General features: G+C 40.0%; 1 long non-coding RNA gene across 4 annotated transcripts in view; it reads left to right on the forward strand.

Moving 5' to 3' along the window:
- The window catches only part of LOC142072529 (uncharacterized), a 79,635-nt gene that overhangs the window by 46,356 nt on the left and 19,010 nt on the right, over positions 1-14,269 (forward strand). The window contains exons 1-2 of one of the 4 annotated variants that reach the window (XR_012668936.1): positions 9,299-9,410; positions 9,506-9,606. The exons of the other annotated variants lie outside the window; for them this stretch is intronic. This is a non-coding gene — a long non-coding RNA (uncharacterized LOC142072529). Of the gene's footprint in view, positions 1-9,298; positions 9,411-9,505; positions 9,607-14,269 lie in introns of those variants that run through there. 4 annotated transcript variants of the gene reach the window in all.

A 14,269-nucleotide genomic window follows, 5' to 3' on the forward strand; every position in this document is an offset into this window, starting at 1 on the left:
ATTAGAGATGGGCACAAAATCCCAAATCCAACAACTCCTGAGCTTTGGGAGAAGTTTAATCAGCAGTCAAAATTGTGATTGTTCCCTTAAACGAAATGCCTGCAAAGTTAGAGAGCTTGGATCTAGGAGCGGTTCTGGCAGCCCAGGTGCTTCTTTCATTACTGTATCACCTAGTTGGTAATTATTAGATGTTCAGACATTACTTACTTTCTAGGAAGCCATCCCCTCAGTTTGTAGGAGTTTAGGAGGGAGTGGCCAGAGAATGCAGTTTATAAACCCTACATATATAGGGATCCACAAGGAAGTGAGCCTCTAGATAAGTTAGGCTTTTTGGTCTCTCCTCTGGCTTTCCAGACTCCCCTGCATGAGTTCGCAGCTTTTGACCCGAGATTGCAGGATTTTGGTCTGTTCTCTAGATTCCTGGACCACCCTGGCAATTCTGACTTTTAGCTAGAGACTTTAGTTTCTCCATCTTCAACCTCTGTGTATCAGGCTTCTTTAGCCATCTTCCAGGTTAGGGAAACCAGTGGGTGAGACTTCTTCCTCACCTTCCACTTACTAGCCAATCAGTCCTTTTTTTTTTTTTGAGCTTATACTCAAATAAATTACTTAGGCTTGAATAGAGACTGGGAGTGGCTTAGTCATTATGCAAGGTAGCCTATTTCCCCTTGTTTTTTCCACACACACACACCCCCCCGACGTTCTTGTTAAACCCTGGATTTGTGCTGGAAATGGCCCACCTTGATTATCATGCACATTGTAAGGAGAGGTTTCAGAGTAACAGCCGTGTTAGTCTGTATTCGCAAAAAGAAAAGGAGTACTTGTGGCACCTTAGAGACTAACCAATTTATTTGAGCATGAGCTTTCGTGAGCTACAGCTCACTTCATCAGATGCATACCGTGGAAACTGCAGCAGACTTTATATATACACAGAGAATATGAAACAATACCTCCTCCCACCCCACTGTCCTGCTGGTAATAGCTTATCTAAAGTGATCATCAGGTGGGCCATTTCCAGCACAAATCCAGGTTTTCTCACCCTCCACCCCCCCACACAAATTCACTCTCCTGCTGGTGCTAGCCCATCCAAAGTGACAACTCTTTACATAATCAAGTCGGGCTATTTCCTGCACAAATCCAGGTTTTCTCACATCCCCCCCACCCCCATACACACACAAACTCACTCTCAGCAGGAGAGTGAGTTTGTGTGTGTATGGGGGTGGGGAGGATGTGAGAAAACCTGGATTTATGCAGGAAATAGCCCGACTTGATTATGTAAAGAGTTGTCACTTTGGATGGGCTAGCACCAGCAGGAGAGTGAATTTGTGTGGGGGGGTGGAGGGTGAGAAAACCTGGATTTGTGCTGGAAATGGCCCACCTGATGATCACTTTAGATAAGCTATTACCAGCAGGACAGTGGGGTGGGAGGAGGTATTGTTTCATATTCTCTGTGTATATATAAAGTCTGCTGCAGTTTCCACGGTATGCATCTGATGAAGTGAGCTGTAGCTCACGAAAGCTCATGCTCAAATAAATTGGTTAGTCTCTAAGGTGCCACAAGTACTCCTTTTTTTTATTGTAAGGAGAGTGATCACTTTAGATAAGCTATTACCAGCAGGAGAGTGAGGTGGGAGGAGGTATTTTTTTCATGCTTTGTGTGTATATAATAAGATCTTCTAAACTTTCCACAGTATGCATCCGATGAAGTGAGCTGTAGCTCACGAAAGCTTATGCTCAAATAAATTGGTTAGTCTCTAAGGTGCCACAAGTACTCCTAGTCTTTTTTCTGTGCCATCAGCTCCTCCCATCTCTTTCAAAGAATGAAACCGGGGGAGTAACTTTGGGCAAAATGCACTGAGCAGCTGGCAAAGGAAGGAGGGAGTCACAGCGGCTGAGCAAGAAGCCCAGCCCAATCTGGTCTGTGTGAGTTGGTTGAATAGGTCATGGGGAGAGGGGAAAAGGAGGCACTGGGATAACTAAAGAGATATGGGGCCAGATTCTGTTTTGCACTGGTAACTGTGATCAAACTTTGTACTGTGTAGAGTTGATGAGACAGAGAGATAGAGGCTGTTACAGATGACAGGAGCTACAGAGAAGACTCTCACACTAACCATGTAAAGACTGTCTGAATGGAGGAGGTTGGTGCCGTGAAGAGAGATGGGTACCATGACATAGGCTAGGACAATCTAGAGGCTTTTAAAAAAAAGAGCAGTGAGCAATTTATAGCTTGATATGGAAATGAATGGAAGCTAATAAAATTGTTGGAGGATGTGAGAAATATAGCTATAGAAAGAGTAATGGCTTTTTGCATTTGGATTTTATTTCAGTGCTATAAATGTAATCATTAGTTGAGCATGTATAGTACCTACAATATTTGATCTAAAGTTTCTGGCACTAATTTTTTTTCTAACTAAGAAAAAATAAGTGTTCACAATTTTTTTCTTATACTGACTTTATTTTATGAACACTAGCAGATAGATTTAGATAGGTAAGAAAGCTCAATTGTTTGCCAAGGTATCTGATGTAGCTACAGTGAATCATATATATATTTTTTTTTGCCAAGGTATCTGATGTAGCTACAGTGAAGCTATATTTTTTTTATTAAAAAGCAGTTCCTGCCCAGCTCTAACTTTCATTCTTTATGTATATTGCACCAGTATTCAGCAGTAACAGTCAGGCTCAGCACCTATTGTGGTAGGTGCTGTACAAACTCATAAAAAAACCACAGCCTCCTTCCTGGAATGGCTTACAATGTAAGACATGATCCTGGAAAGAAATCCACAAGCACAGCCTCTTACACCCACCTTCCATGAGCCTCCGCATGACCAAATGAGTCCACGTTTGCAGACCTCCTTGCAGTACTCCCATTGGATTGATGGGAACAATTGCTGGCAGCACCCAAACAGGGGGAGGGGAATTAGGTTACTCAGTTGCACAACTGGTGGCTCGACAATATAATGAGAAACAATAAAATAACTTATATTTTTCTTTATCATCCTATCTGAACGCCTACTCGCTCCTGAGCTTTACTTGTCCCCAGTGCTCTATAACCCATATTCCATTTCCATAGAGTTAAATTTCACTTATTTTTAGTTTCAAACTTCCTTCCCCTTGTCCTCTCTCCTTTCTTCATTCATCTTGCTTTCCCTACCCTCAGCAATCCTCAGCCTCCATTCCAGAACCATTTAGTTCCTATCTCCCAAAAGACAATGTTTTCCCTGGCAATAATTTGCAGGTCGTTGCTAATGGCAGAGTGTTATCAGGATATGTTCCAGGGCCTGGGAGGATGCAAAAGTATGCCTGCCTTGCTGCTTGTTCCAGAGATACAGAGATATGGGAGATATGCAGTTGTAGTATACAGGTAGTCAAATGCAGCAGGCTAGTCTGAATCCCCTTTGTCAGCTACCAGAACCCCTATGCCCCTCCTACAGCTCTGATTCCCCCTTCTCGGTGGTAGATAGCACTCCTGTGCAAAATAAATCCATTTCACAGGAAAGCCAAGAGTAAACACCCTGAATTATCATAGGGAATGTGCTATTTCACTTGAGCTGGTTTAATAAACTGCTCCCTCTAGACAATGGGATGTAAAGGCCGGTCAATTGATTTGCCAAGTACTTAGCGACCTGCAGTAATAGCAGGTTGAGGGACCTGACAATGTGGATCATAATGTCAGACAGTGCGTCACTCCCACATTCTCAAATAGGTTCATGCACACAGCAATAAAGGCTGATCCAGCACTAACTCACAGAAGGAGTCTCATTGAGATCATTGGGTTATTACCAGTATGAAGAATTTGCAAGACCATTCCCTAAAGATCAGCCCTTTACTCATATGAGAAATCTTGAAATGAATGGGAGTACTTTACCTGAGTGAGAAGTACAAGAATGGACACTAAATGCAGCCAAAAAATCTAAAATATCCCTTAGGTAATTTTGTGCCCCTCATCTCTTATTGAACTCACACACAACCAAAAGCACAGTGTGATATATGAATTTATCTATTGATGTATATGAATGAATAAGCCAGTAAAATAAATTTGACAGAACTGAAAGATTGCTAAGTCTTTTGCTGCATGAAGACAACATTGTACAGTACATAGCATACAATGTTATCAGCTTGCATGTTAATTTGATTATGTTGGAATCAATCACTTGCCCATCACTCATCTAGTAAGCACAGCCTTAGTTCTCTAAGTAGTTAATTAGGTGACAATCTCACTCCAGCCCAAGAGTAGTTTCATTATCTCAAGTCAATTACTTTTTGATTTATCAATTAGTTTTGCCATTGTAGGTTCCAGAAGTATCATGCATTGCAATGTGGCACAATTTAATTACACTAGAGTTTATTAGCACAGGCTTAAAGGCACTTAGAGAAATCTCAGGAGGTTAATAATAATAATAATAATAATAAGCTATATTCAGATCAAAATTTGAAAGTATAAATTAGGACATTCAAATGTTAAAACTCACCACACAAGAGTATAATAAAATATACTTGGATTCTCATGCTGATGTATTTATGATTCAAGACTTACTTATTGCACTTTGGTAAGCATTTCACTCTTTAGTGCTCAGCATAACACACTGTGGTAAAACATTAAAAGATGTGAGGAAACTCCATAACAAGATCAAGTTATGCAAATGAAAGGTTGCAGTGTCATGAACCATAACTAGACTAAACACTATTGGAAATATTAATTTATAAAGACACAATTAATTAGAATTTGTTCAATCCTTTGAACAAAAAAAGGTCTGCCCTTAGAGAGAGTCCAGATGGCCTGACTTGTTCCACAGCAACGTTGATAGGCAAGTACTTGTTTTTTTGCTAGAACACTTAGAATGCTTGAATAGGCCGTTAAGGATGGCATATTTAACATCCTGTAATGTCTGTGAAGTTAATTTGTAAAAGCAGTACACAGCCAGAAGAGAACTTCCCTGACCCTGCAAGGTGATGAGTACTCCTGTGAGAAATGGTCTGCCCTCTGCCTTCATTGCAGGGTTGAACATGCTCACTAGCTTGTAGAAGTGTTCAACAACTTATAGAATTCAGTGCTTAGTGCCTCCATAACCTGGGTTCACACACATAAATTCTGTGATCAGTGAGCTCATTGTTTGAGTAAACACAGTTCAAGGGAGAACATATGCTATGCCATATATCAGGAGGGAATTGTAGTTACCACTGGGAGATCAGTGATGACTGTAGAGCAGTGGTGGTCAGCCTGTGGCCTGCGGGATGCATGTGGCCCATCAGGGTAATCTGATTATGGGCCGCGAGACATTTTGCTGACGTTGACTGCCCACAGGCACGGCCCCCTGCAGCTCCCAGTGGCTACGGTTTGCCATTCCTGGCCAGTGGGAGCTGCAGGACGTGGTGGGCCACAGGGATGTCCTCTGGATTAACAGGGAAGGGTTTAAAAACTTTTACTTGGGGGGAACCACTGTGGTAACAAAAATTATTCAATTTGCCTGGGCCACAGTTGATCAGGCTGGGGCCACAGGATTTTTTGGGGGAGGAGATGACGAGGCACACCAAGTGTTTAAATTTTAAAGCTTTATTGATAACATAATAAAATAGCAGCAGAGAGTGTTAGGAACGTTTTCACATTACTTAGGGGAAGAAAGCAAGTGTTAACGTCCCAAGCCCTAACCCACTTTTATACTTACATGTGCCTCCCAGATTGGCCAAGTCTGGGTGTAACGTTAGAAGAAGGGCGGGGGGGGAAGGTGGACGGGAGTGCTGTTCTAGGCCCAGGCCGTCCAAGGATCTGCTGTGCTCTCTGAATTGCTCCAGCTCTTATGAGGGTTTTAAGCCCTGGGGTTTTTGGGGGGTGTTTTATTCTGGGACCTCTGTTCCTGGTGCCTTTTGTGTTTGTTTAAACAGGCTTGCTATGGCCTTTTTGTTTTTTAAAAACATTTTGTCTTTGGAGACTTTATTTTTTCTTTTATTGGCCTTTCCTGTTGTTGTTTTATTTGCTCTCACTGTTCTTGCTGTTATTTTTACAGCTTTGCTTTACTTAGGTTTTGGGGGTTTTTTTAAGGCTGGTCGGGGGGTTAAACTTTCCCCCTTCTGTCTTGGCAGGTAGCAGCTGGCCTTGGGCTAAAGTCAGCTTCTTATCTTTGAACTAAGCTTGCTAGCTGCAGTGTTAAGTTAACCCGGGTTTTGCTTTTTGCTCTGCCCTCCCCCCCCCCCCCCCGGCCTTTTGTACCTGCAAAAAAACCTTCCACTCACACACCTTTAACCCTCCCCAAAATGCTTTGCAATGCTTGCAACAGCGTTAGCAATATACAGTGCTAATCTGCCTTCCCAGGGGACTTGCTAAGGAAAGGGGGACATTAGATTGTAACACCTCAACTATGTACACTACTTGCAGGGGGAAGTCTGTGAGAAGGTATGGCCTATGTGTGAGGAGTCTTTAATTCTGTTTCTGCAGAACTTTTCATCAGGCCCCTGCCCTGTGAGCGTTTCCACTCAGGAGGAGGTAGGAGCTTCTCCCATACTATATAAAGAGCTCAGTTATTGGGTGCAAGGTGAAGAAAGGAGGTTTGTAGAAGGATTCTACCCTCCCTTTCCTGTTGAAATCTCCAAAGGACTGAACCATCTGACCTGTTTACTTCAGGACCCATGGAAACCTGAAGAAAAGCAGTTGGGTGGGGGGTGGACCAAGAAGACTAGCTGGTCTATTCTTGTTAATTTCTTTGAACCAGAAGAGGAGAGTAGAAAATGACATAAGGGAGTAAATTAGTGCTCTTTTTCCATTGTATCTTTGGCTGGGGTAAACAGATATTTTGTTTGGCTCCTAGAGGATGAAGAGCTGGAGTGGGGATTTTTTTGACTTTTTTGTCCTGGGAAAGTGAGGTGTATTCTAATTTCGCCAGTGAGTTAAATCATTAGAAAACACTGGACTCCGTTTTAATCTAAGAGAGGGACACCAACACTCCAGGAGTCTGACTGAGAGAAAATTGAGGCTCAGACCCAGTAGCTCACCATGGTTAAGAATGTCCCCAACAACACTGATGAATGTGTGTGTGAATGTGTGTGTGTCTGTACCTCTGCTCAAAATACAGTACTCTACTTAGACATACAAATGTTGCCTCTGCACCAAACAGTATATGTCAATGAAATGCTCAACAGGATATACATCAATTTATTACGATACTCTCTATAGGTTTGTATACTTTGATCTGGGTAGCCAGTCCTGGTTCTGCAGAAGTCACTGGCTGAACTCACTTTCCATCTAATTGATGGGACCGTAGGGTTTTCAAAAGCATTAAAGATACTCAGTCCAATGCTAAGTGTTTTTGAAAATCCTACCCTCGGACTTTATTTGTATATCTACTTGCGTCTGAATGACAAATTATATTTATAATCAATAATTTTCAAAGTAAAATTTTGCTTTTTGGGGCTCCAAATGAGTGTTTAAAAAAAAAAAAACTAAATCTGGTCCATTCTTGAGTGAAAAATGTATGGGTTTGTGTGTGAACTTCACATTTCATGGTAAATCTGCCAACACTCAGATCTGAATTGTGTTGCAAAAATGTCACATTATGCTAATAAAGCTCTTAGCTACATGTTCTCTCCTTAGGCTTGACTCCTCCTGCTGAGTAGGGTAACGTGGCAGCAATTCAGCAACACCTGTTAGTGCAGGATCAGGGTGATTCTGCACTTCCTGTTCCTGACCATCATTTTTTACCTTCTGTTTCTACATGATGCACCACACATTTGCACTGGACAGGATGAAGCCCTATATTTGCTTTTCAAGCGATTGAAGTCATAACAGGAGGAAAAGCAATGGGGGAAACCAAGACAAGGCATCCATCTTCCTCTCTCCAAATCCTTCTGTTAGCACATTTCTATAAACGGATTAATCATAAATTATTAATACCAGCCTCACTGATACACACTCTATCTCTCTTTTATTGAAATCTGTCTCCCAGGCATTCTGGCAGTGTTTTTGACAGATAAGCCAATAGTGCCTCTATTTGCATAACCACGCTGGCACCTTGCTGCATAGTTAACATGCTGTAGTGTTGACACAATGGCATATGATGTATTTGTGCTTGGCATAATCTTGATGGCCCACAATTAGTATTTTTGGATGAGGCGATTATAAATAAGTCACAGTTTTAAGTTGTAACTCATTTGATTAAGGGTAGTTTTTAACAAAATACAGTCTTGGGGGAAAAGAAATTCCCTTCTGCTTGTTAAACAGTCAACTGTACAAAGTATTATGTTAGGAAAGTAGTAGTGTGTGAGAGTAGATACAGGGAAACAAACTGCTATGTTTTAAAGTAACTCAGAATATGAATTGTTAGCTGAGAACATTACTGCAGCTACACTTTGTTTTTCCTGTGGTTCTAGATCCATTTTCTATGGAACACCCAAGTTAGAAGGGACTTACAAAGTCATTACCATTTGATTTCTACCTGAAGACAATAAACTAATTTCACACTGGTTGCCATACAAGTTCCTACTAGAGAGGTGCTCACATCACACTATCTACAATGTCCACAGCAAGTTTGTTGGTAGCCATAGAAGGGACACTAAGATTGAATGGATCAGAGAGACACAACTCCTCTCTCATGTATAAAATAATTTATCCAGAAGAGGGTGATTTTAAGATAAGCAGTCACCAATGACATCTTCATTTTATTTTATGGACGAGTTGAAAATGATGCTGAATATACTGTAGCCACAGCAGCAGTCAGCAATGGTGGCATGATAGGAGAACTGAACCCTCAACATCTTTAAAATCTTTACATCTATGTAATACTGGGGATATCAAGGCACTTAAAATCACTTCTCAAAATACTCCTTTGAACAGCTAAGAAATTTACTTCCCTTTAAGATACCAGTTCTTTTGTTAATTGATCAAAGAATCCATTTGCATGAACAATAGCTCTCAGACAATGGGCCCTAACATTAATTGGAAACAAGCAATAAGTGAATGTGGGGCACTTATGTCTCTCCAAGCTATTGTTTGTGGTGAAAAGACATAGCATTTGGGAATAAACTATAAACTTAGGGCAGTATTATTAATAGTACTGTATGTCCTTTTAAAAACAAGTTAAAATAATACATAACAAAGAATTGTACACAGTTTATGGAGTCTTGTGGGTGAATTTAGTTTAGGAACGTACAACACAAATGAAGAAATGTGTTGCCACGCTGTAATTTCCATCAATATCTCATTGCTGTGCCCACTGAGGGTTACATGCAGAGGCAATATTTTCCCTTCGTAACTATTTAGATGCATATTAGTCCTTTCTCTCTTTTGTGTTGTCAATGAAGAGGCAGGAATACAGCTACTGAAAAACAGGTGACGAGCACTGGATGATTTTAAATTAATGAGGTTCAGTGGCTGCATCGTCATTTGATTTTATCCCCGTCTTTGCTTTACAGTTTTGAACTATGTAAGTATCTATCTCTTCCCCAGATAAAATTTTGAAATACTCTTTATTAATAATTTTGAATTTAATGGAAAACTTTTATTTTGATCTTGTCTTAGTAGATGGATATCAGGATACATGAATTCTAGCTGTTCAGGGAGATCAGACATTTGTGTCTCAGGATTACAAAGCCTTCCAAAGGTGTTCCCACCAGTTTGAGGTGATCATCATTCCCTTTAATCTCTTTCAGTATTTGGTCTATACCTATCCACTTTTCTATGGTATACAAAGCCATCCATTCAATCCTTCAGTGACAATTTATTTTAATTGAAACTGCTGGTTGGATATGACTTTGGCCTTCTCCATGTTCATTTTTAGACCAACCCTTGTGCTTTCTCATGGAAATGCTTTAATCATAATTTCCCACTTTGTGTGAGAGATCAAAACACTGTTAGCTGCATAGCTCAAATTACATTTTTCTCAGCAGGCCTGGAGAATTCTAAAAATATTATTTTATTTTAAACTGAAAGTGAATTTAATGCTTGTGAAGGTGCTTGAAGATGAAAGCCTTCCAATCTGCTTGAGCAGGCATTGGCACAGGAGTGAGGCAGGTGGGGGTAGAATTTCTCTCTGGTGGTAAAGGGTGTTGAGAGACAAAGGTTTTAAACCGTCTTGGTCTGATGAGTTATGAGGGTGAAGAATGTACTTTTAAATGTATCTCAAGGGAGACTGGAGTTTGAGATGGACATCATTTGGTATGGAAATTACTTCAGACTAAAATAGAAATAAGTAAATAAATATTTTCCTAATAGTCTTTATATAAAGAGGCAGCAGTAATGCAAGTATGAGTTAACATGGACCTTGCAGACCCCACTTTTAAGGTTGAATAGGTAGAATTTGGTCTCCATGATCAGTTATTCCTCAGTGTCTCTACTGAGATTTCCAACAAAAGTGGATAATGATTTCTGTTCAGTAGACCCTTGTCCATTGAGAACTGCACTAAGGTTGAATCATTTTCAAATACACCAGCAAAACGTAGCCTTTTATATAGTAATGGCTTTCCTTCAATACTAACCAGGGCTGCATTTGGATTAGTGAATTAGAAATGAAAAAGCAGCTAAATGGCTTATGTAGAGCAGGTTAGAAAACAGAATCAGTCCCATTCTATCTGGCGTTGTGAAATCTGCGTTCATTCCAAATTGGAACAAAAACGCAAAACTCTGAAAAATTGAAATGTGGAATGGAAAGTCCCAAAAAATTAAATTTGAAACTGTGGAGTAATTAAGTTTTGATACTGTCAAAGCATGTTAATATAAAATGTTAAATATAAATACATTATTATAATTATAATAATTTTAACATTTCCAAACAAAATCAAGAAAGATTCATTTTGACATTTCCCTCCTCAAACTCAACACATTCCCAGAAACTGTTGATTTCAACAAAACTGGATTTTCCAATGGAAAACTGTTCCATTATTTTTTTGACCAGCTTAGGCCCAGCATTGACTTCTCTGAAACCAATCCAGTTTTTGAAAAAAACTACTTTCTTCATCCCACCAGCTGCCATACTCCTGTGTCCTCCAAATTGCAAAAAAGAGCTTTAGTTCATGAGTGTTACTTATATTTTAACTGTCCACTGACGTAGAGCACTTTGTAAATAGTATATGGGGCCAAATAATGCAACATTTACTAAAGAAAACTATCATCAAATTCAATGGGAGTTTTGGATGGTGAGGATTTCCTATTAACACAGTATATCTTTGTGCCTTACTCCCCATTCTATTTGGATCATCTTGGTTTTGGTGAATGTCCCGAACAAAACACTCCTATCAGTGTGGATGCCCAAAGCATATACATATATGTTTATAAATCTATTTTTATGACAGCCTTTGCTTAACTCTATTCATGAACACAAGACATCATGGCTAGTTTGCAACCATATTCTCAATCAATGATTCTGAAATGGATTTTCTTTCATAGCTCAGTGCAGTTAAGTCTTTAATATGAGCCTAGTATCAGTGCCATTGTTAGGTATTTGGTGACATGCCTGTAGATATATAGTCCTTAAAGTCTTTTTACGCCTTTCTTATGAAGCATGAATGAGGGGGGGAGTTTAAAAGAGATAAGAGTGATGATAATACAACACACAGAGAACAAAGCAAAGCTTACTCTCTCTTTTATCAGTTTGTAAGGAGAGGAACAAAAGAGCTCCAGGAGTGTGATTTATTTATTATTATTATTATTTTATTACAGAAAATTAAATGGAGAATCCACTGAGTCTCAGAACAAATATTTTTATTGATTTACCTTTTCTCCTTACTCATTGTGATCTTCCAGTAACGGAGCATGAAGATATTTGCTCTCATTTCTCATTGGCTCAACAAACCAGCCATCTCCTCAAACTAGTTCTAACAAACTCGGGACCCCTTCAAAGCCCAGACAAGAATATTAATTTTTCATTGTTGGAATAGCTATTTGGAATGTGTTTCAGATTGTCCCTGGACTCTTTTTTTTTTCTTTCATTTTATCTGCAGGAATACACTGGTCCTTCAGAGTTATTTTTTTAAAAAAATGTTACTGGGCTGGAACTATTCTGTAATGCTAAGTCATAGCACTGGATCTGATAGTAAAATTAGGACCAGGTCTTGCCTTTAGAGAAAGTCAAATTCTGGTTACTTTATTCATTCATGTTACTACATCACAGTCTGACCCAACAACATACTACCAGTGAGGATTGCTGTTGAAGATCCCTGTCCAAGAACAGATAGGCCCTGCCCAGCTAGAAATAACATGAGAACATAAGAATGGCCATACTGGGTCAGACCAAAGGTTCATCTAGCCCATTATCCTGTCTTCCGACAGTGGCCAATGCCAGGTGCCCCAGAGAGAATGAAGAGAACCAATAATCATCAAGTGATCCATCCCCTGTCACTCATTCCCAGTTTCTGGCAAACAGGCTAGGAACACCATCCCTTCCCATCCTGGATAATAGCGATTGATGGAGCTATCCTCCATGAACTTATCTAGTTCTTTTTTGAACCCTGTTGTAGTCTTGGCCTTCACAGCATCCTCTGGCAAAGAATTCCACAGGTTGACTGTGTGTTGTGTGAAAAATACTTCCTTTTGTTTGTTTTAAACCCGCTGCCTATTCATTTCACTTGGTGATGCCTAGTTCTTGTATTATGAGAAGGATTAAATAACACTTCCTTATTTACTTCTCCACACCAGTCATGATTTTATATACCTCAATCATATCCACTTTAGTCATCTCTTTTCCAAGCTGAAAAGTCTCAGTCTTATTAATCTCTCCTCATACCGTTCCATACTCCTAATAATTTTTGTTGCCCTGTTCTGAACCCTTTCCAATATGTCTTTTTTTGAGATGGTGCAATCACATCTGCACGCAGTATTCAAGATGTGGGCATACCATGGATTTATATAGAGGCAACATGATATTTTCTGTCTTATTACCTATCCCTTTCTTAATGATTCCCAGCATTCTGTTCGCTTTTTTGACTGCCGCACATTGATTGGATGTTTTCAGAGAACTATCCACAATGACTCCAAGACCTTTTTCTCAAGTGGTAACATCTAATTTATACCACATCATTTTATATGTATAGTTGGGATTATGTTTTCCAATGTGCATTACTTTGCATTTATCAACATTGAATTTCATCCGCCATTTTGTTGCCCAGTCAACCAGTTCTGTGAGGTCCTTTTGTAGCTCTTCACAGTCTGCCTGGGACTTAACTATCTTGAGTAGTTTTGTATCATCTGCAAATTTTGTCACCTCACTGTTTATACCTTTTTCTGAAAATCCACTGGATCCCCCTTGTCCATATGCTTGTTGACCCCATCAAAGAATTCTAGTAGATTGGTGAGGCATGATTTCCCTTTACAAAAACCACGTTGATGTCTTCCACAACAAATTATGTTAATCTATGTGTCTGACAATTTTGTTCTTTACTATAGTTTCAACCAGTTTGCCCAGTACTGAAGTCAGGCTTACTAGACTGTAATTGCTGGGATCACCTCTAAAGCCCTTTTTAAAAGTGGTGTCACATTGGCTATTCTCCAGTCATAGTAGATACCCAACAGCAGATCAGGAGCCAACCTTCTAGGCTGTGTGTGTGTATATTATATATATGGTGGACGGTTTATGCTGAGGGATGTAGAAGGAACAATTAGCATGTTATTGGGGTGAGAGGCCATCAGGGTAGGAAACCGTTAAGATGAGAATACCTTGGTAGGACACTTATGGGCCAGTCTCTGTGGCATGGAGGCAGGTCAGAGCTGATAGTGTGATTAGCCTGTGGTGGGAGACACCAGAAGGTATCAGAATTAAATAACATCCTTTTTTCTTTTTGAGGGTGGGAGTCTTAAAACTGAGGAAGGATGGATGATTGTACCATTGGGTATTATAGCATTTTTAATTCTTCTCTCTGGTAATTCTGTGACAGAGGAACTTGTGGGGTAGGGATGCAGAGTCCATAGAAGTGGATACTTATGTCAGCACTACTCACTGGGAAGAAGACACAATGAGTATAAAGTAATCAGAAGGATTTTTGTTTTGAGTGGGACAGCACTCTAGGGTTTGAAAAGTGAGTTGTGAAAAGTAAGCAGAGTGGGTGGCAGATAAAGAGGGTATTGGTATCTGAGTTTTTTTTTTCCAGTCAGCCACAAGGCTCATTAGTTAGGCACAGACTGCAGCAGCTGCTTCCTTTCAATGGCCACTGTCTATGGTAGGACAATACTGCCGTATGCTGGGAATATGGACGCCCAGGAGGCAGGTATAGTTATGGGGGTCTGATTCCTTGATCCCTTTTGTAGTTGGCAGGGGGAGAGCAGGTAATGCATGTATAAGAAGAGCATGGAAAC

This window comes from Caretta caretta, chromosome 6, assembly GCF_965140235.1.
Source record: "Caretta caretta isolate rCarCar2 chromosome 6, rCarCar1.hap1, whole genome shotgun sequence".
NCBI classification, from domain to species: Eukaryota; Metazoa; Chordata; order Testudines; family Cheloniidae; genus Caretta; species Caretta caretta.